The sequence below is a fragment of the Acinonyx jubatus genome, chromosome A1 (assembly GCF_027475565.1).
Source record: "Acinonyx jubatus isolate Ajub_Pintada_27869175 chromosome A1, VMU_Ajub_asm_v1.0, whole genome shotgun sequence".
In the NCBI taxonomy this organism is placed as follows: domain Eukaryota; kingdom Metazoa; phylum Chordata; class Mammalia; order Carnivora; family Felidae; genus Acinonyx; species Acinonyx jubatus.
This window is the reverse complement of record NC_069380.1, coordinates 41,983,015-42,009,249: the sequence shown is the minus strand read 5'-3', so window position 1 is coordinate 42,009,249 and position 26,235 is coordinate 41,983,015. Positions and strand designations below refer to the sequence as shown.

Sequence of the window (26,235 nt, the reverse complement as noted above, 5' to 3'; positions counted from 1 at the left end):
GAGCAATATATTATAAGTATCTACAAAAAAAAGGATTTGGGAAAATAAATGACCCACAAGAATCAGCTACAGGCTTGGTAATCAAATCCGTAATATCGTGCCTTGAAAAGGAATCATGGGCTGCATACTAAATATCTGACATTATTTTTCCTACTCCCAAAGAGAATATGACTTTCCCCTGCAAAACATTCAAATTGTAGTTTGTATCCAATGCTCTCAGACTCTCAAATTGTTTAAGACTTTAAAATTTAATCAAGGGATTCCTTAATGGAAGCTAGGAAGAGCAACATCAGAAATACATTTGACAAAAGGGTAACAAATTTCTACTTAATTATTTACAATGGCCATATACGGCTACAGAGAGACAGAAAAGTAGTCAGACTCTTGTGCATCAAACTCAGCTGTCTGAAAGAACAAGGGCATCAATTCGTCCTCACACCATGCAAACAGTTTTCAAGATTGCATCTTGTTGATCTTGATGAAATTACAGGACTAGGATCTGAAGCTTCATGCTGGTAATTTATGGCCACAGGTCACTCAGAATTGAATGTTTTCAGGGTACAGAGAGCTAGCTTGTCATTTGCATGCATCTCATTTTACCACCTAAAACATGTTTTTCATCATTGCTACAAGCCACTACTTTTTCATTTTTTTCTTTCTCTTTAGTTCTCTCCCTTTTTCTCTTTCTGCCCGTCTCTATCGCTTGCTCTATCTTTCTAGAATAACTGGATATGTTTTCCACTGAGTCCAACATTATAATAAACATCCACAAGAAATGATAGATTAAAGCAATTTAACTTACTTAGTTTAAGCCAGAGATTTTCTTTTGTTGCCATAGACTGAACTAGAATTATGGTTTGAGTCAAATATTTCAGTTGTTTTATTGACAGGGAAACATCTTAGCTTGCATACTTTGGATTATGCATTCATTAACTTTCTCTTACAAGTAATTGCCCAGGTTTTCTGTTACTAAGACACAGAGGTGCATTTTCAGACCGATGTTTCCTATCTTTGAAATTTTAGTATATAATGCATTTGTTAGCCTTGATATTATTAACTTTGAGTTATAATATATATGAGATTTTTTAAAACCTAGATAAAAAAAAATGAGGTCAGAGGTTTCTTCAAGAAATGTCATTATAAAAAATCCATAGGCCTCTGAAAAACTGTTTCTTGAAGAGAAGGTATCAACTTAGTTTTTACAATTAAAGGACACAAAGATTGGGTAAATATATATGCATTTCTGGGTTATAGGCTTTATTTGCATGAGTTAAGCTTTCTGAACACACGAGTGTTTAGGAATTTTTATAAACCCAAATGTATATAATACCTGAAATGTCCCAGTATACCTTAAAACTTGCTTTATTTTTAGCTTATGTAAGGGATGAAACTGGAGACCCTTGTGGCACATTAAATACAAGATGATTCCATGAATAGGATTAATGTAGTGATTTGTAAACTATAAACTTGCAATTAGATTGTTAGGAAAAATATATAATTAGAAATTCTTGTGGGGATTTTTAAAATTTCTAAAAGTTGTGAAATCATTGAGTCTTCGAGTTGCATGTGCCATCTATAGGAAATCCCTTTCACAACATCCTGCATGAGCATGCAGTCACGTTGAGAAACTAAATAGAAAATATAATTTATATCCATAATTAAACCTCTTTTATTGTACATTATGTAGCTTGGATTATTTATAATATTCAAGAACTTTTTATGTGCCTCTTACCAAAGCAAAAGTAAAAAGCAAAAAGGTTTCCTTGGAATCTCCTTATTTCTTGTTTAAGGTACACAGGAATATGAACTAGAAATCTCGCATTTCCCGCAGTTAAACTCGATATATTTTAGGATTTATGTTGGCCCACTTAAAATTTTTATAGTAGATTCAACATCCTGTGTACAAGATGTTAATAGTAACTTTCTTGGTTTCAGTTAATGCTAAGTGGTCAGAGCCAGGTTGCAATTCTCTTCACCATGGCAGCCATCTCAGAAAATTCTACTCTTTGGTTTTGAAGATTCACTACCACAGCAAATTTGAAAGAAACTGGTATAAGATAACTGAGAAACATTCACACTTGGGATAAATTTTTCTCTAGTTCTGCAAGAATTCCGAAGCCATTCTGTCATTGGGGGAAACATTAGGAAGTTCAGTTAGAATGAGTAGTAGTGGTAGCTACAAAAGTGTGCAAGAAATGATAGTGAAAGAAGCATTTTTTTATATATTTCAAGGACTGTGCGAGGTCTGAGGTATTACCCTTTTTGCAAACTAACATAGTATTAGTCTATCACACTTTCATAGATGCTGTCAGAAGATGTGAGACTCCTGCGTCTGAAACAAAGGACATTATTATTTTATTCCGCACTACACAGGAGACAGTGTATCAGTTCCCCTCGCCCCAGCTCCCTCCCCCATCCCCCACCCTAGATTCCACCGAGTTGAATTGAAGCAGAGTTGGGTTTAGGTGGATGTTATATCATTTTTTTAGTGTCACAGCTAAAGAACTCTGAGCTTAGGAACCCCCAATCTTTTAAAACGAGCCACTAGCAAACTTGTCCACACTTTTCCTGAAGGGAGACATTCTCTTTTAAACTGGTCTTCAAAAAAACCTGTCTACAACATTGAAGGGAAACACTATTTGAATTTTCCAAGGTTGTTTGCTATACAAAACATCCTTTGAGTTGAGTTCGGGACAAAAGCTGATACATGTGAAGAAATGTCATGGAGAATTGTCTTCCAACATTGATATGTGAGTCTCTCTAAAACACACTGAATATCACTTCATTTTGATTGTGGGATTTCGAAACTAGTACAAGCAGCTAAAATTGACAAAGCTGTTACCATAATCCAGAGAAACCTAAATATTTCATATGTATTTGTCACCAAGGGTTGTGAAACCCTTCCGTTGAATTTATCTGAATTTTGTAATTATAATTTGCAATCATTTTTCCTGCTCTAATACTCTCGGGACAATAACAGGATCAGCATAACTGATAGATAAATATTCTAATTGAAACATTCATCCATTTTGCATGAAATATAGCCTTGTTATAATTAAATTTTCCTGACAGTTCTAGAAATCGGTAGATAGTTTTAGTCTTGAAATGTCTCCTTTTTCTCTTTCTCATACTCTTTTTGACTATAATAATTTATACAATATTAATATAATATAGTGTAATATGCTATAAATAATTCAAGTTTTCCCCCTTCTGCTGCATATCAGGAATCGATATTTTAAACTGAAGTTTAGATCTTTGTGTCCATCCCCATAATCTATGGTGCTCAAGTGACCAGCACAAAGTGAGGACAATGTCTTTCATATTCACTCCAGTTAAATTGTTCAATAATCTACTGACTTGTGCTGCTTTGAACTGTCAAAGTCCTCAGGAATTTTAAGAACAAGAACTTTCATTTAGTCATTTGTGGTCTCTGTCATCATGGTTTATTATATACTGTTTTTTTACATTTTATTTTATTTACTTTTCTAAGTAGGCTCTCTACCCAATGTGGGGCTTGAACTCATGACCACAAGATCAAGAGTTTCATGCTCTACCAACTGAGCCAGTCAGGCACCCCTTTTGGGACTTATTTTAAAAGTAAGTGTGGGGCATCTGGGTGGCTCAGTCGGTTAAGTGTTGGACTTTGGCTCAGGTCATGATCTCAGGGCATGAGTTTTAGCCCCGCGTCCCACTCTGTGCTGACAGTTCAGAGCATGGAGCCTGCTTCAGATTCTGTGTCTCCCTCTTTCTCTGCCCTACCCCACTCAAGCTCTGTCTCTCTTTCTCTCTCAAAAATAAATAAACATTAAAAGTTAAAAAAAAAAGTAAGTGTGGGCACCATGATAATAACCCACGCATTGGGAGAATATATTTGCTTCATATCTAATCAACAAGAATGAGTTGACAGGAAAAAGATACCAAAAACTAATAAGAAAAATACAACCTAATGGAGAAATGGGTAAGAGTTATAAACAAATATATCATAACCCAAACGGTCAATAAATATGTGAAAATATGCTCAGCCTTAGATAACACAAAATTCATAATTGACACTACAATGAAATAATATTCTGTACCATTAATTTAGCAAGAATTCAAATCTGTAAGAATATGAAATGCCTGCACACTTCTGCTCACTCTCATATACTGCTTGTGAGTCAAAACCATTATAATCGGTCGAGAAAATACTTTAATGACCTCACGTAAACAAGTAAACCTTGTACCTTTGTCCCAAGAAACGTGAAAAAGAACACCATAGAAGTGTAGTTTTTAATGTCATACAACTGGAAACATTGTATTATACCAATGGACATCAAAATTGTAAAAATAAAAATGTACATATGAAAACATACTGTAAGGCAAAGCAAAAACTGCAAATGTTTTAAAATATGGTACATACATAAATAATAAATATATTACAAAAACAAAGAGCATGATAAAACAAACTAATTTGGAAATTTGTGTGTGTGTTTTCTTTTTTTCTGAAATAAAAGCAAAAAGATAGAATGGTAAAAACCTACAAAAACATTGGAAATGTTCCCCTTCTTTAAATGGAGAGTGAGTTCATAGATCTTTAATTATTTACTTTTTTTTTAATTTTTTTAACATTTATTTATTTTTGAGACAGAGAGAGACAGAGCATGAACGGGGGAGGGTCAGAGAGAGAAGGAGACACAGAATCCAAATCAGACTCCAGACTCTGAGCTGTCAGCACAGAGCCCGACGCGGGGCTTGAACTCATGGACCACGAGATCATGACCTGAGCCGAAGTTGGACGCTCAACCGACTGAGCCACCCAGGCGCCCCTAATTATTTACTTTTTTACTTTATAATTTACACATTTATCTAACACTTTTTATTTACAACTATTTCATAATAAAAAATGGGGTAAAAGTCAACCTGAACATGTAAAAGTGGTAAAGGAATGGTAGATAACTGATGTCCCCTCCCCCACCATACACACACATGAGACACAGAGACAGAGGCAGAGACAGGGACAGATGGGGTAGGGAGAGAGAGGGGGGAAAAAAAAAGGAAAGAGATTTGATTTGGTTTGGTTTGGCTAATAAAGCAGGTACATTCCCTCTGCCAGTGTCATAAAATGTTTTGGCACATCTTCCATATTTAACCTAATCTTTATTGCAAAAACTTATGAGGTTTTTTAGACTAATTGTCCTTGACTTTTGAGCCTTAATTCTCTCAAGATGCATTTCCTTCTTCATCCTTATGAAATTAAAAATTAAGAGGAGTGTTGAGTAAGAAGTTGCTGAGGGCAAGATCAAAGAGATTTTTGCCTGCTTTCTCCTCGAGGATTTGGATGGGTTCCTGTCTTACATTTAGGTCTTTCATCCATTTTGAGTTTATTTTTGTGTATGGTGTAAGAAAGTGGTCCACGTTCATTTTTCTGCATGTTGCTGTCCAGTTTTCCCAGCAACATTTGCTGAAGAGACTGTCTTTATTCCAGTGGGTATTCTTTCCTGCTTTGTCAAAGATTAGTTGGACATACACTGATGGGTCCATTTCTGGGTTCTCTAGTCTGTTCCATTGGTCTGAGTGTCTGTTTTTGTGCCAGTACCATACTGTCTTGATGATTACAGCTTTGTAATACATCTTGAAGTCCAGAGTTGTGATGCCTCCAACTTTAGTTTTCTTTTTCAAGACTGCTTTGGCTATTTGGCATCTTTTCTGGTTCCATACAAATTTTAAGATTGTTTGTTCTAGCTCTGTGAAGAATGCTGGTGTTATTTTGATAGGTATTGCGTTATATGTGTAGATTGCTTTGGGTAGTATTGACATTTTAATAATATTTGTTCTTCCTATCCAGGAGCATGGAATGCTTTTCCTTTTTTTGTGTCATCTTCAATCTCTTTCATAAGTTTTCTATAGTTTTCAGTGTATAGATTTTTCACCTCTTTGGTTATATTTATTCCTAGATATTTTATGGGTTTTGGTGCAGTTGTAAATGGGATTGATTCCTTGATTTCTCTTTCTGTTGCTTCATTATTGGTGTATAGGAATGCAACCAATTTCTGTGCATTGATTTTATATCCTGTGACTTTGCTGAATTCATGGATCAGTCCTAGCAGTTTTGTGGTGGAATCTTTCGGGTTTTCCATATAGAGTATCATGTCATCTGCGAAGAGTGAGCAAAATCTATAGAGAATTTACCAAACTCAACACCCAAAAAAACAAATAATCCAGGGAAGAAATGGACAAGACAGTAATAGACACTTCTCCAAAGAAGACATTCAGATAGACACATGAAAAAATGCTTGTCACTCATCATCCAGGAAATACAAATCAAAACCACATTGAGATACCACCTCACACCTGTCAGAATGGCTAATATTAACAACTCAGGCAACAGATATTGGTGAAGATGCAGAGAAAGAGGATCTCTTTTGCACAACTGGTGGGAATGCAAATTGGTTCAGCCACTCTGGAAAATAGTATAGAGCCTCCTCAAAAAAATTAAAAATGGAAATATCATAAGACTCAGCAATTGCACTACTAGGTATTTATCCAAGGGAGACAGGTATGCCATTTCTAAGGGACGCATGCACCCCAATGTTTCTAGCAACACTATCAACAATAGCCAAAGTATGGAAAGAGTCCAGTTGCACATTGATGGATGAATGGATAAAGAAGGTGTGGTATATATATACAATGGAGGATTACTCAGCAATCAAAAAAGAAAGAAATCTTGCCATTTGCAACTACATGGTTGGAACTAGACGGTATTACGCTAAGTGAAATTAGTCAGTCAGACAAAGACAAATATCATATGACTTCATTCATATGAGGACTTAATGATACAAAACAGATGAACATAAGGGAAGGGAGGCAAAAATAATATGAAAACAGGGAGGGGACAAAACATAAGAGACTCTTAAATATAGAGAACAAACAGAGGGTTGCTGGAGGGGCTGTGGAAGGGAGGATGGGCTAAATGGGTAAGGGGCTTAAGGAATCTACTCCTGAAATCATTGTTGTACCATGTGCTAACTAACTTGGATGTAAATTATAAAAAATAAATAAATTATAGAAAAAAAAACAAAGAAAAAAATTAAAATTAAAAAATTTAAATTAAAAAATTAAAAAAAATTAAGGGGCACCTGGGTGGCTCAGAGCATCCAACTCTTGATTTCTGCTCAGGTCACGATCCCATCGTTTTGGGAACGAGCCCCACGTTGGGCTTCATGCTGAGTGTGGAGCTTGATTGGGATTCTCTCTCTCTCCTTCTACCCCTCTCCTGTGCTCTCGCTCTCTCTCTCTAAAAAAAGAAAAAAAATTAATACTATTAATGCTTTTAGGTTTGTCTGAATTCTAGGGAGGAAAAAACATAAAATTAATGTTGGCTGTGGATTTGAAGATAACTTTTTGGATATTGATTCGAGTGACCATAGAACTACCTTTGAAGCAACTGGCAAGCTGGAAAGCTTGCTGATTCCCTCTCCCATGTATTTTATTTGCCTCGTTGTATGTTTACTAGTTAAAGATGATTTATTGTTTAGAGTTTATCACATATTTTCTTTAAATTTGGAGTATATTCTTGTAATATTGATCTTTCTCTAAGATGTCTCAATGCTGCTTTAGGTTTTACTAAGGAACAGGAGAATGAGTAGAGAGCACTTAGGTTTCAGAATGCTGTGGATAAAAAAAGGAGTACTTTAATTATTCTTCCCTTTTTATTAAAAAAAGTGGGAGGTTAGGTCAAATTTAATTTTTCAAGTAAATTTGATATAGTGTTGATGTTGTACAATACATCTGTTTTATAGACTAATCAATTATTAATCACTGAATTTTAAAATGACTTGCAAAACTACATTAATATTTCATAAAACTGCTGAATTTGTGGTATCTAAATACATATGTTAGACTTTCTGTGGGTTCCATTGGTGACTGTTTTTTAAAAGAACTCCATATGCCAATGTTTATATGTATATTAATATTGGATATCACTACATTAGATAATTTGGGGCTCAAGCCTTCATGTTACTGACAATTTTCTAACTTGTAGAATTCAATACACCATTATTACAGACTTTCTTAAAACCACAGAAAATATGTAAATCTTCATGTCTGTGAAAATGACATTCTCAACATCATCATAAATAATATAAACTACATAGAATTTTCATTCTGATCTACTCTTTTATCTCCAGATTTTAAAATAGAGAGGAAAACTAGATTGGTTTTGGTGAGAATAGATTTTACATTTAACACTATTTTATTTTTTTTTATTTTTTATTTAAAAAAATTTTTTTTAATGTTTATTTATTTTTGAGACAGAGAGAGCATGAACGGGGGAGGGTCAGAGAGAGACGGAGACACAGAATCTGAAACAGGCTCCAGGCTCTGAGCTGTCAGCACATAGCCCGATGCGGGGCTCGAACTCACAGACTGCGAGATCATGACCTGAGCCAAAGTCGGTCGCCCAACTGACTGAGCCACCCAGGCGCCCCAATTTAACACTATTTTATACCAGTTATTTGTGACTATACCTTTAATTTTAAGTCAAAATTATACTTTAAATGCCATTGTACAGGGTAAATATGCATGTATTTGCCAAAATTATATTTAAAGAACATTATAATGAAAATATAACCATTTTTCTGATAATAAAATGTGTAACACTTATAGCTGCCAGGTAAAATACATACATGTGTGTTTAACTACTCATTAAGTAATAAAATTGTATTTATTCTTTTTTTACTTTTTTTCCAGAATTAGAAGAAAACAAGGGGTAGATTTGAATATATATATATATATATATATATTTATTTATACATATATATGTAGAGTTGTTTGAATATATGTATATATACATATACATATGTATATATGTAGTTGTTTATTTGATTTGCTTTTGCCCAACACACTAGATAGTACTTGTGGTACAAAGAAAATATGAACTATGGATTTTACACTCAATATGTGTATGTAAATATCTGCATATTTCATATGTATAGACATATATAAATGTATGCATATATACCTATATGTGTATATGTTTACGTATGTGAATAGATAGTAGCATGTATGTCAATGTTTGCATATGATGAACATAATCTAAAGCAGAGATTCCTGAAATAAATTATTGTTGCATAAAACATGAACATTCTTATAATGAGTTAAGCTCAAATCACTTATTTTTTAATCTCTGCAAGAATTCTGTAAAAACTACTATCAATGTGAAAATGAACTGTCTTCCCATAATCCTTTGAAGAGACAAATACAGAAAATAAAATGTAAAAATTCTGGCTTTACTGTTATGTTTTTTGTAAGGTCAAACACTATTACCAACTCAAACTTCACTCTTTTTCAGTTATAGGAAATCCTTTTTAATGTATACGAATTGCTATTTGTATCCCTGCAACAGGACAGAACCCCTCAATATTAGGCTCAAAGCTTTTCAGTGAATATACTATGGTCCCTAGTCACGAATCCTGTGGTCCACAAGTACAACTAGCTCTCCTTTGGTTTGGACAAGATGATTCTAAGCTTTACTATAGCTGTACATTTCTATGGGCTTCTGGTATAGTCAAATCAGTGTGTTTTCTATCAAGTTCTTATATTACCTATATCTTTCATGCATGATAACTTATTTTCATTCTGAAGACCTATGTGTTTTTTCAAATTCATTGGGGCTGCTTTTATATAACAACTAAGTTCATTGTATTATAGAATTGTAAAATCGTGAAAAGATTTCTCTTTTCACCCCCATGATTACTGCAATCCTTCAATCCCCTGCTTTTTGTTTTCTGAAGTATTAAATGGTCTCTGCCTCCAATTTCATCATACTGTCACTTAATTGATTTTTTTTCTAAAACACAAGTCTGATCATATTAGTCTTCTTAAAATCCTGCAATGGCTCCATTGCCTACAAGCTAATATCCACATATTTCAACATGATTTAAAGGTACTTCATTGATCAGGTACAAACCTCCCTGCACCTTCCTTTCCAATTATTTCCCAATTACACTTTCCACTTCTGAAGTACATTATGCCTCTCTACATTTGTTCATGCTGTTCCCTCTGAATAGAACACCTAACCCAATTTGTTCCTCTTATTTTTCTTTCAAGCTTCAGCTCAAGCATTACTTCTAGAAAATAGCTCTTTTATCCATCTGAGAGGTGGAAGAGACATAGCCCTTCTTGTTTTTCTCTAAAACCTCAAATTTACAATATTCATTCAGCTACCACTATGCTATGTTTATTTTTCCATTTGCCAAACTTCAATATCAGTATTTGTTAAATTATGTGCCTTTTTTATTAGATTCAAAATACCTTTAGGGAAAAGTCTTCATCTTTGTATTACCAGTCTTAGAACAGGGATGAAACATAGTAGGCTCTCAATTGATGCATATTGAAAACACAGAAGAAGCGTCCACACTAGAATATAAGCAACATAAGATGCATAAAAATATGTATTATACAAATGATTTTATGCATTTATATTAATTTGCCTATTATACATTTATATGAAAACCAGAGACAGTATAGTTAATAACTTTATAATTTTCGGGGCGCCTGGGTGGTGCAGTCGGTTAAGCGTCCGACTTCAGCCAGGTCACGATCTCGCGGTCCGTGAGTTCGAGCCCCGCGTCAGGTTCTGGGCTGATGGCTCGGAGCCTGGAGCCTGTTTTGGATTCTGTGTCTCCCTCTCTCTCTGCCCCTCCCCCGTTCATGCTCTGTCTCTCTCTGTCCCAAAAATAAATAAACGTTGAAAAAAAAAATTAAAAAAAAAATTTTTTTTCTAAAGTTCTTATTATAAATACAGATTTCTGAGTCCTAAGAACCAAAATTTGTATTTCTTAGGTCTGTGGAACACAGAAATCTGTATTTTGGCTAACCCCCAAGTTAAAATAAATCCTTATAAAATACTGCAAGAAAAAGTGGGGTAATTTTTTTTAATAGGCTGGTTGACATGAAGCAAAGTCTCATCTTTGTTTTCATAATGAGCAGAGTTGAATTATGGAATTCTAAATCCCTGAATCTTGGTTTCCTCACATGCCAACTTAGCTGTCTCCCAATATTTTAAGATGGCACGTGTAATACTTTTTCTTCTAAAAACAGAGTTGTTTAATACTTTTAGCAGTCATAGTTGCTTGATGATCTAAGCATTAAATATGCTCAAATGAAATGCCCCTTCTTGAATTAAATCTCTGTTAGCAGAATTTGCTGAAGGACAATCAAAGGTTTGCATAATACATGAATTTCTCTATCATATATGCTATATACTTAATTTTATTAGTAGGTTTCAGTAATCAGAAGATAAGCTATGGAGCTAAAGTCTCTATGAAACTGATAATATATGAAATGTATGGCATACTTCTTCAGACATATTTACTAAAATATTTATATCTGATCCGTCTTCCTAAATCCAGTTATCATACAATTAGTGGAGTGAGATAATATAAGCAAGAATTGTATACATATATATATATATATATACACACATCTTTTTTTTTTTTTTTTCTATGTAGCCTTCTCTTCTCAGGGGCATATATGACTTGCAAAGAAGTTTGTATTTCTGTATGGACACTCACACACACACACAAATAGTCACATACAACTTCTTGTCTTAAGTGCCATATGGTCTCTTTTTAAATCTTTTGTCTCCCAGATTGTATAGACTTTTACTATTGATTTGGCTTATCTAACTCATTTTCAGAAATGAAATGAGTTTTCTGATTAACTTCACTCATTCTTAAATGTATAGATTAAATGCCCCTTAATGTGTCTGCTCACATCTGGTATTCCAGATGTTTGCTATAATAATCATATAAAAATCGACACAGCATTTCCAGGGCCATGAAAAACACTGAAGAATGAATAAAGGCAGAATTGTATCTCTTCCGGCATATGATTCCCTAGAAATTGGGTATTCTGTACTGCACACCCAAATCAATTCAAAACCCCAAAACCTAAACAGTTCTAACCCAGACTTCAACAAACTAGAGTCCTAAATAGCATGAGGTAAATTTCCCATTCAAAGATTCTTATCAGTACAGAAATCTTAACATAATAATACCCTTAAAGGAAGCATCTTTAAATATTTTCTTTATAATGATGATTTTTTTAAAAATCCAGAACTGGTGCTTGACAGGGTATGGTGTCATCTGGGCCAGACAGACATGACCAGGAGGATAGACATCCACATAGAACTGGATTTTAAGAGAAGATTCAAGTTACATGTATTAAGAGAGAGGGTGACGACACATAGGTGTCACCTCAGCGGTGGTTGCTCTCCGACAATAGATTGCGACACTGATGCATTGGGCAACACGAATGTTTCTGGGTAAGTAGCAGTTAGATGTTTTAGGATGTGAATGTGGCACAAGGATTTATAGTGCATCCTTGTATTTCAGGAAATTTCTGAGGCACAGAAATTTATCTTCAACTTACCTGAATTAAGAACTGAGATTCCCAACATGAATGCTAGCAAGAATTTCTGACTTCATGGCTCTACACTGTGCAACTTCAATAAGAACTACTAGGTATTTTTATATATTTACTCTTCATTCAATAATGGTCCTTTGTACAAAGACAAACTAAAGAGTATACAGGTAAGTTGAAAATTTTTAATATAAGTACACTCTGACATACTGAAATGATGGGTATAAATAATCAAGACAAAATTAATATAATGCAGATTTCAATTGTAATTAAAACAAATTCGGGGGAAGTACAGAATGGTAAGGCAAAATCTAACAAAAAATATCTGGAAATATTTTCATGTCTATATGAGCATAATATCATTTGATGTCTCAAATTCTAATACAATGAATAATAACCAATTAAAAGAACTATGGCTTTTAGATCAAGTGAAGCAATATTCCACTATGTTTTACATACCTAGTGTTTAATTCTGGACATCTTTGTTACAAAGAACATTGGCAATTATTATATGTTGAAGAGAGCAATCAGTTTAATTCAGTTTATCACACATCAGCACGTTGATAATTTGCAAAACACTTTGCTAGACGTTATAGAGGGTCTAGAAAGCATTATAGGAAATTCAACCTGTAGAAGTGCGACTATACTTACCCAGAAAAAAGAAGATTTTGTATGAAGTGGAGTCAGGTTTGAAGGAATATATTACATTTCCTTTGAATGTATAAAGGACCTAGTGCCCAGGGCAATGACACTCATTAAAAGTAACTTCATAAAAAAGAAACTGAATGGAGTATCTTATGAGGTAGTAATTTTCCTATTAATCTACATGTTCAAATAGAAGACTGGTGATAATATTTAGGTACCTTAAAGCAAAGATGGGCTGCATGTTATGTTTGGTGGAAAACTGAAATTCAAAATTTTGTTTCTTCCCAGCTCTTATGGCATGTGCAGAAACAGAACCTAGGTATTCTGTCTTTTATTCTTTCAATATACTCTGACTTATCTGGGTGATACTTACCAGCCTGCCTCATCTCCTTCAGCAAGTAGATAATGCATGAGAGCCACTTCATATCAAAAAAAAAAAAAAAAAAAACAATGTATATAGGCTGTGAAATGTTGCTCTAAGTATAATGTTTCTTGGAGAATAGCAATACAATGGCTTACCTTTTCCAGAAGGATGGAAAATGATATATCTAATGTGAAGGACCATAAGGAATTTGGAAAAGAGGATGTTATTTGAAACCTAACTAAAACAAACATTATTTTATTTACCATTGTGAAAACAATGGTTATGGCGATACTGTTTCTGATGTCTTTAGACATCATAATTAGATTGTACCTATATTTTCTTCTTTTACTTATATTGTACTATAAACATTATTTCTTTTTTTGTTCCTACTGTGCTGGGAGGACAATTTGGGATGAGAATTTAATAAAATGTGTGCTATTTGCTTCTCTATCGGCTTTGAGAACAATGTAGGATATAAAAACATGAGCAACTTATGATATACTTGTTTCATTTTGAATAATATGAAGGCTTAATAGGTGCTTGATAAGATTCTGAATATATCATATAAATTTTCTCATTTAAGGAAGTTTCAATTACATAATAGGATAGCACTTTAATCAATATTGAAAGAAAAGCTCATTTTCACCTAATGAACATACCAAGCTCATTGGCCATCATTTACACTCCTAGCAATGTGCAAGGTAATATAGTGTCTCAAAATAAATTTAAGAATGTTCTTGACACAAGTAATTTAATATTTTCCCAAGAGATGGAGGTTATATCCACAAAAATCATGTTAGCCTTAAGGTATCCTTGAAAGTTACCAAGGTAAAGCAATCTTTCACTAACTTTCATATAATTACAAAAGACAGGTTTTTTTAAACAAATATCTGGATGATAAAAATCATTTTGAATGTGAAGCATTTCAACTGTGCTTGAACACTGCATATTCCTTATATACTAGTTTCTCTACGTTAGTAGATGTTTTATATGACAGTTTAGCTGACCTATGATGTCTTTGCCAAGGAAAGATGCCCTGGTAACTATTTTGTTATAGTACAGAGATGTGAAAATGGTTGCAAAAGAATTCCAAGCAGTTCAGACCTAAGGATATTGGTAACAAAACACTGAAAACATGCTCATGTAGCAGAAGCAGTTTGAAAGTTCTTTGTCCTTGCCCATTATCCAGCACTTAGAGTATAATCAGTTTTATAAATGGAAATGATGTATTGTAGGTGGCATACTGCTATTTGAGAGAGTTCTCAAGGAGTTTTTCTTTACTTCTAAACTAATTCCACATAAGTCAAGGGCTTGAGTCACTGATTATAAAGTGGAAAACTATAGAAATCCTAGCTTAAAGAAAATAAAGATGATCAATTTGTAGTTGGTGTAAGTCTTTGTATATGTAATATTTAAAATCACCCTCAAAAAGTATTTTAGAAAATGAAGACTAAAGTTGGCCAATCTATTTTGCTCTAGAACTCATTCTAAAATGGGTAAAAAACATGAAAAAAGAAATAAACTGTTGGGAATCAGCTAAATTGTAATCTCAGTGAAGACAGTTTTCATTAGCAATTTTGAATGCTGACCACATATGTATTTTGGGAAATAATTCACACTGAGTAAACATATGTCCTCAAGTCGCATTGTGTATTTTTTCATTCTTTCTATGAGTGGTTAGTTACACATAAAAAATTGACATACACAAACTTTATTAGTAAGATAATTATAGCATTTTGTCCAACAACATGACTTAAGTGAAGCAGGTCAGAAAAGAAAACAGAAATATACTAATGATTTACATGTAGTAGAAAGAATGTTCAATCTTGGTCAAATTTTTAACTATTCAAGTAGGTTAAATATTTTGGATATTATTACCTTTGTCTGTAAAGTATAGAAAATAATATGTACACTACATAACTCAATGTCATTGCATGTTAAAAAAATGATTATAAAATGAAGTTGTTAGAAACTGTAGGAAATATGGGGCGCCTGGGTGGCGCAGTTGGTTAAGCGTCCGACTTCAGCCAGGTCACGATCTCGCGGTACGTGAGTTCGAGCCCCGCGTCGGGCTCTGGGCTGATGGCTCGGAGCCTGGAGCCTGTTTTGGATTCTGTGTCTCCCTCTCTCTCTGCCCCTCCCCCGTTCATGCTCTGTCTCTCTCTGTCCCAAAAATAAATAAAAAACGTTGAAAAAAATTAAAAAAAAAAGAAACTGTAGGAAATATAACTAAGTGATTAATCAATGAACAGAGAGAGATTGAAAAGGTTAGTCTACTTGAAGTTTGTAAATGTGCAGGTATCTTAGTTCTATTTGAAGAGTATGTGCTTCTTACAGGAGTCAGGTTCTGAAGGTGCAAGATCCCACTCTCAGCAGCCTTGGATAGTGAGGGGTGAGCGAGCGATCTCAGTTTATTGACTCATAATCTCTTTCTTGAGACTTTGAATCTAGAACAAGAGGCCCCTGGAAAAGTATAGATTGCAATTTGTTTTCCCAGCCTCTGTGTCTGGCAGTGGTGGTGGGAACATTGAATGTTGCAGGAAAAGAGGCAGGGATGGGAGAGTGAGGGCAGATACGTCAGAGATGTAGGTTCTCTGTGATGTTCTTGGGGTGTGGGCCTATCTCTGGTTCCCACAACCTGGTGTCCCCTGGCTTTAGCTCATCTTCTGATCAAGTTCTCCAATCTCCTGGTGGTTTCCAAGACCTAACATTCTTCCAAAATGCATTATTTACTGCATGAGAGAGTCAGAGATGATTTTTGCTGCTTGCAATAAAAAACCTGATTACCATGCAGTGAATTCATCAAAAGTGTGTGTTGATACATAGCATGGCTGTAGTAATTTGATTGGTGCTCTCTTTTGAGGATTTAAAATACGATTATTGATTTCATGAGTTCTTCTTCATTCCTAGAAAATACTCCTTTCTTTTTTTTGAAGTTTTTATTTAAATTCCAATTAGCTAAAATAATAATAATAAATTCCAGTTAGTTAACATACAGTGTAATCTTAGTTTCAGGTATACAATATAGTGATTTGACACTTCCATACAATACCCTGTGCTCATCACAAGTGCACTTCTTAATCCCCATCATCTATTTACCCCACCCCCCCCACTTCTCCCCCCCCCCCATCAATTTGGTCTCTATAGTTGAGTCTGTTTCTTGGTTTGTTTGTTTTATTTCTTAAATTCCACATATGGAAAATACTCTTTTCTTTCTAGCTCTCTGATCTTATATTTATTTATTTTTAAAGTTTATTTATTTTTTTAAATGTTTATCTATGTTTGAGAGAGAGGGCAAGCAGGGGAGGGGCAGAGAAAGACGGGGAAAGAGGATCTGAAGTGGGCTGTGTGCCGACAGCAAGACAGCTGGGTGTGGGTCTCGAACTCACAAACCTTGAGATCATGACTTGAGCCGAAGTCAGATGCTCAACCACTGACCCACCCAGGCACTCCTAAAGTTTATTTATTTACTTTGAGAGAGGGAGTACATTCACGAGTGGGACAGAGGCAGAAAGAGAGGAATAGACAGAATCCCAAGCAGGCTCCACTCAGTGTGGAGCCCAACACGAGGCTCGACCTCACAACAGTGAGATCGTGACCTCAGACGATATCAAGTGTTGGATGCTTAACTGACTGAGCCACCAGGCATCCCACTCTGATCTTTTAGATATCCTAATATAATAATACTGTACTGTGGTGGTCTGAGATCACTTCTATGATGCCTTACCTGAAATTGCCATATTCAAGACATTCCATATTTCCTTTTATAGCCCAAATCACTATCAGAACTTATGGTAATTACTATCCTAAAAAGAGCTAGCTAGAAGTGGTATACACCAAAATAAGAGGGTTGATGTATTAGTAGTAATGTGTATTTTAGTGTCTACAGTTGTTCTACTTTTCACTGCAACACAGTGCTTCTACCCTTCACTTGTGTAATGGAATTGATGGTATATTTCTGAGGACTGATTTATTTGGCCCAGTTTATATGAATTGATTCATTTTGGAACATTTTACAGAATGGTTGGTATCAAAATAATGCTGTATACAGAGCACATAAACACATTATTGAATGAAGAATGAACTGAAAGATCATAAGTTCTCAAAGATGATGCTCACAGCAAGAGGATTAAATTGCATAAAAATCAAGTCACTACTCTGAAATACATGGTGTAATAAAAGCTTGAAAGAAAAATGTGAGATGAACTCAATTTCTCAGCCATTGCCATGAGTGTAGATGCGCATCCTGCTGTTATGTGAACAATTACAATGCCTGGAGGGAACTGAATGAATGCTGGCACCTATTGGTAGACAGAATAAAAACCCAAGCTTGTTCTCCTATCACGAGGCTCACATGCCATATGCTACAAGCTAATACATTAAGTTGGCATAATGAGGAAGATAACATTTTGCCATTGCTTGCTTACACTGCTAAAACTGGAACACCATTACATAAGTTGCCTGTAATTCACTGCATTTCCTTTGTCATGCAATTCTTAGAAATTTGGAGGAACACAAGTCATGTAGAAAATATACCAGTCGATTCACTTGGTTAAGAACGTAAGGTACTTCGAACTTTGGCTTACATATTATTCTTGCCATTTTCTTGGAATCTTCCAAGCTACATGCTGTACATTGACCACTGATATATATATTGATATATATATTCCCTATGTATCTTTTTTTTATATAAAGTAGAAGAATGCATAGAAAATGTGCAGACATGATAACGGAGAATCTTATTTTCACCTAGTGGATTATTCTTATAAATGTAAGTTAATCATATAATTTCAACATCAATGTTAACTTTATGGCTATATTCTCAGTATAAGAGAGGTGTAAAATGTCTGGGGGTAGTTTAAGTTTTGAAGCAAGGGGTCAGTGAATGCTTGACTACTGACTGACAATTGATACATAAATTGCTTGAAACTTAGAAGTTTGTGTAACCAAATATCATTATTTCTGACAAATCAAAATGAGGATATATGGAGGGAAAATGAACATTTACCTCAAATAAAGAGGAAACAAATTTAGTCCTTCTTTCCAATCATTTCTGACAGAAACTACATGGATATCTCCGAACAAATAAACAAAAAGGGTAGGGTGGGATGAAGCTACCAAGAGTGAAAAAGAATAATGTGCATGTGATTATTATATCCCTAGAGCTCTCATCAAATCAGCCAGTCAACAAAGTGTTTTGCATTTGACCATGCACTGTGGGATATTCAAGAAAGTATAAGACACATTTTTTTCTTCGTAAGAAGTTTAAATTTCAAATAGGGTGCCAACACATACAGAGTTAAAATAGTAAAAATAAAACCTTAATAGAGAAAAATGATATGTAACATAAACGGAATACACCAAACTAGTGTGAAATTTCCAAAAAGTTGGAAGGCTTAGTGCCGAAGATTGGAGTTTATTGTCTCATGAAGGGTGTGGAGGGTATGGATAAGTAAGAAAAGGTATTAGAGAATGCCATGGAAAGGCAGGCCAGAATGAGCAAACGCATTCCAGTATCAAGGAGCATGCTTTGTCTTCAAGAGAAAGGAGTTGTACTGCTCAATGAAATGTCACAGGGTAATTTGACATATATTTGGTTAGGAAGGAGCAGATAGCTCATGGAAAATAATGAAAAAGAGCAGATATTTGGACTTGATCTGCTGGATAATAAGGAAATACTGAAGAAAACACAATTTCATTCAAAACCAATACATATTAATGTAATTCCCAGCTACTCCCCGGCCAATGTTCAGGATGTTATCTAGCTAAAATAATTTCCCCTGCATAAAGCAGTTTCAGAGGAAGGAGAGGACTCCAGGAGTTCTATCATCTAGGATAGCCTAACTATTATTAATGTTGTTTAATGGTTAGGTATTCTAGGTGCATCAGCTAGTATCAGTGTGTGGTTTCTTCATCTTTAAAATGTTTTCTGCCTTGCTTAAAAGGTTATTTTTAGACATCAAAAAAGTGAAAAATAAAATATGGTATTTCTGGGTAAGATGAAGCTGTACATTGACACTTTTAAGCTTTGATTTCTCTGATACCCTACCTCCTACACCAAAATGTGTAGCAACAGTAGAAAAATCCATGAAGAGAGATTTTTAAAAGCCCAACAAAATAAGCTTTCCCAAGTATCAGATACAGAATATAAATGTAAAGCAATGAGTAGAAGTAAAGTCACATACTTCTTGGGTTTGGGATATCAGTGTAAGCTGGGAAAGCCTAAATTTCAGTCTAAGTAATAAAAATGGAAACTGCACCATATAAGATGGGGGGAAGGGAGGTGCAGAGATAGGCTCACCTCTTAAAACCAGAGCTGAGGAGGATGTCTAGTGATAGTGAAAGGAGCTAAAATAAGTTAATGCCAAATAGGGCCTACAAGTTTGCTTTATCAGAAATGATGAATCTGACAAGTAGATGGACAAAAACCCAACTTAAGACCAGAAACTAAAACCGTCCACCTCTGGAATGGCATTTGAATTTACTATATCCCCAGTGTCATTATAGGATAGGAGCTCCAAGCTGACATTTTAAGAATGGGCTCAGTGACAGCTCAGAGCCTGGAGCATGCTTCAGATTCTGTCTCCCTCTCTCTCTGTCCCTTCCCTGCTTGCATTCTGTCTCTCTTTCTCTCTCTCTCTCTCAAAAATAAAATTAAAACACTTTAAATTTTTTTTTTAATTAAGAATGGGCTCAGGATTATGGGCCTTATAGGTTAATTGAAGGCATTTAAATACAGTGTTCAAGATGGCTTATTCTAAAGAGATAAAGATAGGGAAAGAATTACTGCTGTAATCACTGTCACATACATACCACACAAGATGAACCTGAAAAATCAAAATGTTAACAAACACGAAAAATGAAAAGCTAGCAAATTAAATGAATTTACACTACATTAAATAAAAATAATATGATAATATGTAAAAACTTTTACATTCTCATATTTAGTATCATTCAACAGCTAAATGAGAGAATAAGATTCAATAATTTATTTCTGCAAAAACAGTGCAGAAATGAGATAATATCAGACAACTGTAAAAAAGCCCATTGGGAATATTTGAAAAAAATATGAATATTGTAAACAAAAACTCAGGATAAATTCCAGAATGCCTAGAGTTGTGGTCCACTATTCTAATTGGACCTGAAGGTTGAGACAAGTATTTTGAATGCTTTGGAAGGATGCAGATATGCCAAGAGATGAGAGATTAAGCCTTCAAAAATTTGGAGGTTGCCATATCAGTGAAGGGTTTCAGTAATCATAGGTCTGCCAGTGATATCCTTGCAAGGATATCCTTGTAAGTCAGTGGTTCTTAAACTTGATTGTTCATTAATATCATCCTCAAAATTTCTGATTAGTTGGTCTGAGTTGGAGCTCAAGAATTTATATTTCCAAAGACATCCCTGGTAATGCAAAGTCATGTCATCTGCAGCCGGAAGCAAAACACTATTGAAGAAGCAGACTTTGTAATCTATTGAGCACCAGCTGAGGTTAGGTGCCTGACCATGTGACATCAATGAATGTTTATTATCACACACAGAGACTCATAATGTCAGGTGCGTACAGAAGCAATTCATCACTTGGTGGAAATGATATACTTAGGATAGAGTCCTTGAAGTTCCAGAGGACATAAGTAAGGCACATAAATAGGAAGCCCAAACTCTCATGTTCTCTACCTCTGTCTTGCTGCTACCTCTCCTTCAATTTTACACCTATAGTCTCCTAGAGGGATCCCTAAGGGTCACTGACAAAGGTGGATACTAATTCAGTCGTAATTTACAGGTAAGAGGAAAATTGACTATTTCCAAGCCACAATCCCTTTTCAGGGCTGGCCCTAAAGATAGTGAGCAGGAACAAATATTCTCCCAGTGGGAAGAACGGTACACTGTGCACACTGGACATTTTGGGGGGAAACGGCCTTCAGTACCAATGTACGCTAACTCCCAGGCAGGCATGGATGGCCTACCGTTTTGCTCAAGATAATTGAAGGACAAAGTTGGGAAAATTAGAGTCAAGGGAAAGTGACAATGAGTTGGACAGGATATTTCTAATCTCTGTCTACCAGTCTCTTTCTTCATAACCTCCTATGCTTGCACAGTGGGTCCAAGAAGAGATTGCACATGGTAGCAGGGTTATAAACTATATACGGGTTCAAGGACATATGTTCATTATCACCACCTATAAACCTGCCAGCAGGAGAAAACAACTCTGAGCCCTTTATCTTAGCACCATTCCTCAAAGAGACTTCTGGTGCCAGGTTGAATATATTGGACTCTTTCTACCCTGGAATGTGCAGCAATTCATTCTTACTGGAATTGACACCTACCTCAGATAGAAGTTTGTCTTCCTTGTCTGCTGCAGGGCCTCTGAGAACATTATCATCTTAGGACTAAGAGAAACTCTGACTTATTGGCATGAGATCCTGCACTGCATTGCCTTATACCAAGATGTCAATTTCATGGCACAAGAGGTTGAACAATGAGCTCCTAGTCATAGAACCCACTGCTTCCACAGTATGTTATGTCACAAAGACATAACTTGACTAATAGAATAATGGAATGGACATTAAAGTCACCACTATGAAATAGCTCAGATTAATATATCTTATGAATCTGAGTTGCAATTTCCCAGTATTTTCTTTGAACCACCAGCTTGCATATGGTGATAGGTCCTCAGAAGCTTGAATGCTTGGGTCTAGGAACAATGAGTGGGAGTAGGATTGGCCCCTCTAAACATTACTCCAAAAGAACTACTTGAGAAACAAAAGGGCAAGAATAATGAAGATTTTTGAAGATTTTGAAGAACAAATTTGGGAAGACTCACTCTACCACGTATCAAGGCAGTGTATCATCAGTATAGATTGACAAAATAGAATGGCATTTTGGCAACATGGGAAATGACAGATTTGACTTTACAAAGCAGTAAAGAATAAACTTTCTACATGGTAGAACTAGGATGATTGGTCGTTCACATGGAATATATAAATTTGGATTATTCCCTCCTATCATATGACAAAAATCCCCACTCCAAGCAGACTGAAATTTAAGTCAGAAAAGCAAAATGTTCAAATTTTAAAAGAAAATATAACTTTTTCAGATTTCATACACAAGCAATATAATACAGTATTAGTCTTTCTCTGTCTGACTTACTTCACTTAGAAATTAACTTATTCATTCATAAGTTTTTAAAGAGAAGATATGACCACAGGATAGGGAAAGGTATCTTAAAGAAGAAACAAAGAGCACAAAATGCACAGGAAAATAATTATAAATGTGACCACAATTAATTTACTCTTCATCTAGATAGAGATATCAAAAACAAAGTGACAAGAAAAGCTGTAATATGAAAGAAATACTTATAAGCATATATAAAAAAATTGCTTGTTGTTAGGAACAATTCACACAGAAGGAAATCTGAATGAGCAGTGAACACAAACAAATCTAACACCACTAGTGTCCACAGAAATGAAAATTAAAACACAATTAGATGTCATCCTCATTATTATTATATGGGAAAGAACTTCCAAATACTTGACAATGCCAAGAAATATCAAACATGTGGAAAAATAAAATTAGGAATTGTCTCATACTCCTAATGGAAGTGTAAAATAACAGCAGCATTTGAAAGTAATTTGGCAATATCTAGAAAAGCTTAAGAGGCACTGTATCATTTAGCATGATGTTCACATATAAGTAACTGTAAACCAGATTACAGTGGTTTGATCAAGCAAAGGGTTTGTCTCAGACATTAAAATAAAAATTATCTGGACAGACATCCAGGGCTGGAGCAGAGGCTAACAATGCCCTCAAGGAACCAGACCTATTTTGTCACTCTGCTTTCCTTAATGTGTGGCTGCTGCAGCTCCAGAATCGCCACAGTCCCAGGCAAGAGAAAGTTTAGAGATGACTCAATTGAGTCATCACTGCTAATTTACGCTTATATTGCAATGACCAGAACTATCTCATAACTTAGCTACCTCTAGCTGCAAAAGACAGGGGATCCAGAATACTTTGTTTTTCAAACTCTAAAGTAAATTTTTCAAACTCTAAAGTAAAGGTAGCCAAATGTAATACACATACACACACACACACACACACACACACACAATGTAGGATACAGGAGATATACATTTAGAGAGAGGATATCCTAGTGTGTTGCTACTCAATGTGTTCTGTTCTGTTCTCCATGAACAAGCAGCAGAGACATCACTTAGGCATTTGTTAGAAACTTATCATCTCAGGCTCCATCCCAGATCTATTGAATCAGTATGTGCATTTTAACAGGAGTCCCAGGTGGATCCACATGCAAATTAACACTTGAGAAGCACCACTCTAGAGAAAGCCCTGGACGTGTAACTGTATACTGCGTCTTCCAGGGGAAAGTGGAAATAAGTTAAATGGCCATCCATAACAGAACATTGGACATATTTGGAATTCAGAAGATTGCAACAAATATCGAACATAAATGTATTTATTCAATAGAATCATTTACAGGGCAGTTGAAATGAATAACTAGATGGACTGGTATTAATCTGGACAAATACCAAAAGTATAATATTGGCTTTAAAAGACAGGATACAAAACTAAATCAATGGCATGATACAATTTGTGTATCTTTTTAAAGTGCAAAGCAATATTTCATATGGATGCATACATACTTATTGAAAATATTTTAAAATGCATGGATCAAATTTGCTTTGCAACTTCACTTCTTACACTTTGCAAGAAAATGTGATTGAAAAAGGGTACAGAGTGGGTTCAATTGAGTCTGTTGTATTTTATTTCTTAAAAAACCTGAAGCAACTCTGGCAAAATGTTAAGAAACGTATGTATATGTTTGCACTGGTGTCTGCAGAATTATTCTCTAAACTTTTTTATATATTTAAAATATTTCATAAAGTGTTTTTAAGGATAAAATGAATCCAGATAATTTTTTGAAAGGATAGTAATGGTGTAACTCTTTTCACATTGGCAATTTGTTCTGAAATTATTTAGCAATAGCTGGGTAAAATGAATACATTATTTATGAAGATTAAGTAAGTAAGCATTAGAGCAACATTTGTAACTGATTTTTATGATAGTGAGTCCAGAATATTTCAATGAATTTGCAGCTCTTTCCCGGTAATAACACAGTTAGGGAACTCAAGAATATATCTAAATACATGCACACATATTTATAACAAGCATGCTTCGAAACTGCTAAAGATGAATAGAAAAAAATGTAGTGAAGCTGAATATTATGCCTGTTTTTGAAAGGAATCTGAATACTCTTAGAACCTATATGCCATTCTTCCAGCCTCTTGTAGTCTCCTCTCCACCGAGTGCTTTGACTTTGACAGTGATGTTTATTATATGCTTGCTCCTGTTCAAAACAGTATATCTGTTTTGTATATTGAAAAATTTACATCCTGGTTCTTGTCATTAGGTTTCCTTCATTTTTAGTACACAACTTTCTCTGTGTTTTTAGTGTTTAACGTTAACACTAGAAATAGCATATTGTTTCACACTGTAGAAAACAATTGCTTAGCATATAACACTCCCAGATAGAAATAAGCCTTGTTAGTAAAAGGATTGTTCACCTAGTTTCTGCCATATACACCACTTTCATGTTTGTTAGCCATGAGACAAGTAAAATAACAGGAACAACATTTAGTGACATGCCATGAAGACATGAAGACACATGATTGAAAGTGGCACAAGCAGAGTTTGAAGTAATCCCGTGCGATTTGCACGCTCTTCTCTTTGAACCTTTCTCTATCTGCAAAATATACTGAAATTAAAGCTCAGAGACTTGTAGCTTCCTATTAAAATATGAGATTTTTAGTTTATTCTCACATTGGCCTCATGTACTTACCATTCCTTGTCTTCTCCCCATAATAGATGTCAAGATAGTTTATCAGAAGAAGCTGATCCGTGGCTCCTTGGTCATCTTCACCTGCATACACAAGTGCCTGAAGCTGGAGCATCCAGAGAGTAATTAGACAGAGAAATCTGGCAAACTTTTACACTGGTGAACCAAGAAGGAAAAAGCTAAATTGTCATTAGTTGCACATAATATATTTCTATTCCTGGTAAATGCAAAAGGACCACTTAAAAACTAATAAGCCTAATGAGTATTCAGTAAAATAGTCAGATACAAGGAAACATACCAAAATAATAGCTTTCTCAAATGCCAGCAATAATCAGTTAGGAACTCAAGCGCGCGCGCGCACATACACAAACACACACCACATACACACAATTTAAAGGAGAAAAAAACTCCTACTGGGTACTTAGGAATGAACTTCAGAAATTAGAGAAAGGTGCAACTGAACAAAATAACAAATAGTAAAGAAGTATTAATTTTAAAGTCTTAATAAAAGGTACCATATTACTGGAATAGAAGAATCAATAATACAAATATATCAGTTATCCCAAAATAAACATGATATTTCAATGTAATCTCCTTCCAAACTGTAATAAGAAGTATATATACAAGTGCTGACATGGAAATACACTCCCTGCATATTATTAGTTGAGAAAAAGCAAGATGTAGAATAATATCTGATCCTGTATCAGTCAACTGAAGTTGTATATACATAGAATACATAGAATCTGCATGCATTTTTCTTCCTTTCTCTGTGTGTGCATTTACACAGGAATGGAATAATCCACACCAAACTCTTAATATTGGTGATTGCTGAGAAACAGGAGTCAGAAAACTTTTTATATATTATGTTCTTCTGTTTTCGTGAAATTTGTATGATGATCATACTATATTTGAAAAAAGAGAATAAATCAACAAAGAAGCCCAAAGAAAATATGTCATATTGGGGGGCACAAAATAA

At 34.9% G+C, this 26,235-nt stretch overlaps 1 long non-coding RNA gene across 1 annotated transcript in view; it reads left to right on the top strand.

Annotated features, from left to right (window-relative positions):
* The window catches only part of LOC128314344 (uncharacterized), a 48,745-nt gene extending 22,873 nt beyond the window's left edge, over positions 1 to 25,872 (top strand). Inside the window, exons 2-3 of the long non-coding RNA XR_008295873.1 lie at positions 12,375 to 12,503; positions 25,289 to 25,872. This is a non-coding gene — a long non-coding RNA (uncharacterized LOC128314344). The remainder of the gene's footprint in view (positions 1 to 12,374; positions 12,504 to 25,288) is intronic.
* The last annotated feature ends 363 nt before the right edge of the window (positions 25,873 to 26,235 follow it).